The sequence below is a fragment of the Triticum aestivum genome, chromosome 7D (assembly GCF_018294505.1).
Source record: "Triticum aestivum cultivar Chinese Spring chromosome 7D, IWGSC CS RefSeq v2.1, whole genome shotgun sequence".
Lineage (NCBI taxonomy): Eukaryota > Viridiplantae > Streptophyta > Magnoliopsida > Poales > Poaceae > Triticum > Triticum aestivum.
This window is the reverse complement of record NC_057814.1, coordinates 121,151,139-121,153,387: the sequence shown is the minus strand read 5'-3', so window position 1 is coordinate 121,153,387 and position 2,249 is coordinate 121,151,139. Positions and strand designations below refer to the sequence as shown.

At 51.6% G+C, this 2,249-nt stretch overlaps 1 long non-coding RNA gene across 1 annotated transcript; it reads right to left on the bottom strand.

Moving 5' to 3' along the window:
* LOC123169884 (uncharacterized) lies at positions 1–1,115 on the bottom strand. The gene is made up of 2 exons (XR_006484974.1): positions 539–1,115; positions 1–333 (listed from the first exon to the last, which is right to left on the bottom strand). It is a non-coding gene; the product is annotated as an uncharacterized lncRNA (long non-coding RNA).
* Positions 1,116–2,249: the final 1,134 nt, after the last annotated feature.

Genomic DNA, 2,249 nt, shown 5'->3' with positions numbered 1-2,249 from the left:
TGAACGAAAAAACAAGGTATGAGTTATATAAAAGAAAAATATATGAAAAAACAGCATGACCTATTACAGCGTAGAGACACATGCACGCGCCACGCGAACAGCAAGATGCCGTCAGTAAGCGTGTGGTCCATCTACATGTATCCAGTATTTTATGCAACGAAATAATAACCAATGAAACAATAGTATTAAGTTGACTGACGACTGGAGGCCGGATCCAACACTTGGTTTTCTGCCACCATCCTGAGCACCCCCGATAGCTTGACTCGCTGACTAGTCTCGGTCGTCGCCGGTTGTGACGCCGGCCCGGGCTTGACGTGTACGACTTGACCTGACCTGAAATGAATTTGTATATCAAGTTATCAACGCCAGGAAAAAGTTTATGCATGGTCCGTCAAGATCGAAACGGACCGAGAAAACTTGAGGAAAACTGGACGGAAAATGAACAGAAATTGTCCGAGCACCAAACCAACCAAAAAGAGTGATGAGTAAAATAACGGCTTGCGGACAACGGCGTCTATGTAGGTACGCACGCCCGTACCTGCAGAATATATTGACGGATACACTCCACTTGAGGAGAGGTGGTGGTTGATGGTTAGTACGTGCCACGACGGCCCGGCGGCGCGGCGCCGCCCTTGCCGTGACGGGGGCGCCCGGCCCGGTGGCGGCGGCGGCGGCGCGGCAGCCACGAGAGGAGGCTTTTGAGCACCCGCTTCAGCACCAGGCCCCTCTGGGGGACGTAGCTTCCGGGTGTAACTCTAGGGGAGTCGGTGGTTTGTGGGGCTGGGCGCGTGAACGGTGCCATATGGGTGTATCGGAGGAGGATGGAGAGAGCTAGGGCAGAGGAGGGCGAGAGGCTGGCCGAATGGTGAGGTGCTCGAGAGCAGTGAAGCCGGTGCCAGGTATATATAGGAGAGTTTGGTACCGGAGTTCGGGCGTTGGGTCGTTGGGACGTCCGATGCTGAAAGCGAACCTGCAAATGGGAGGGATGGCTTGCACCAGTGCCAATCTGGGCGAAGCACGTCCGCACGCTCGAGCTCGATTTGGTTGCTACGTAAACGTGCACGTTCATAACAAGAAGAAGAAACTTTCAATATGCACCGTACAAGTTGCACCGATGCAACCCAGGCCGGAACTGTACACGTTAGGTACCATCGTCGGACGATATCTATCTCCGTAGGACATCCAAGCCACATGGGCATGACATATCCAAACGGAGAATCCCACGACGACCGCGTAGAGATTCCGTAGAGATTTCATTCGTCCATGCAGGTATTACCTACGCTTGCAAGACCCAACCGCGTTAAATTCCATCTATCGATCCATCGGTCGATGATCCTTTGCTCTTCTGCACTGCATGCGCCTCAGCTCGCTCCCCTCCTTCCCCGAGGCTTCCTCGGTTGCTTTCATTTGCGTAACGCGGTAAGAATTCCAGGGCCGATCGACCCCTTATTTACGTACTAGTACCTTTTTTTGATGGTGCAAACACGTCCTTCAGCTTACAAGACAATTGCCCATTCATCAAATTTGGCCATGTTGAAACACAAATAATTTGCATGAGAGGTAGCTAGCAAATATGTATTTGTGTGTAGGGTTGTTTTACCTGTGCAATCCCGGCGCACGCAAATCACTTGCATCGGCTCATCGTGCCTGATACCGCGTGCCGACTGGGACGTACGCGTCCGTAGTATGTTAAATGGCCTGTCGCTGATCATGCCAACTAGGAAAAGCGCGTCCTTCTCGTTTGGCTACACTTAGAAGCGTCCGTGTCAGACTGTCAGTATCATACTGCTTGGTTTGGATCGGATACATCGATAGGACACGGTTAGCTTAGAGATAACGCGCATGAGCCCAAGAACCAAGTGAGCAGCCAGGTCCCTAGTGTACTGCGAGTGCGTGATTATCCGCCATGCATCGCCTTGTCTCGATTGTCTTTTCTGTGTGTGTTTCTTCTGGAGCTTGTGTCACTGTTGCGCGTTGCGTTAGCACGTACGTGCATGCAGATGGCCGTGTCTGCTCTGGCTTGATGCATGCGCAGAAACCACGCATGCATGCACCAACCGAGAAACTCACCTGACAAGTGACACACCCACACCCAGCTCCCAGCTGCGTGTTTCTCTAACCTGTTTTGAACCAAGAACCACCCAACAGCTTGCCGATCAGCAAGCACAAACAATCTGTCCTGTTCAATTTTTATTATATTTTTCAACAATCTGTTCAATCTAGAGCGAGTGACGAAGCAATGAGTCGGC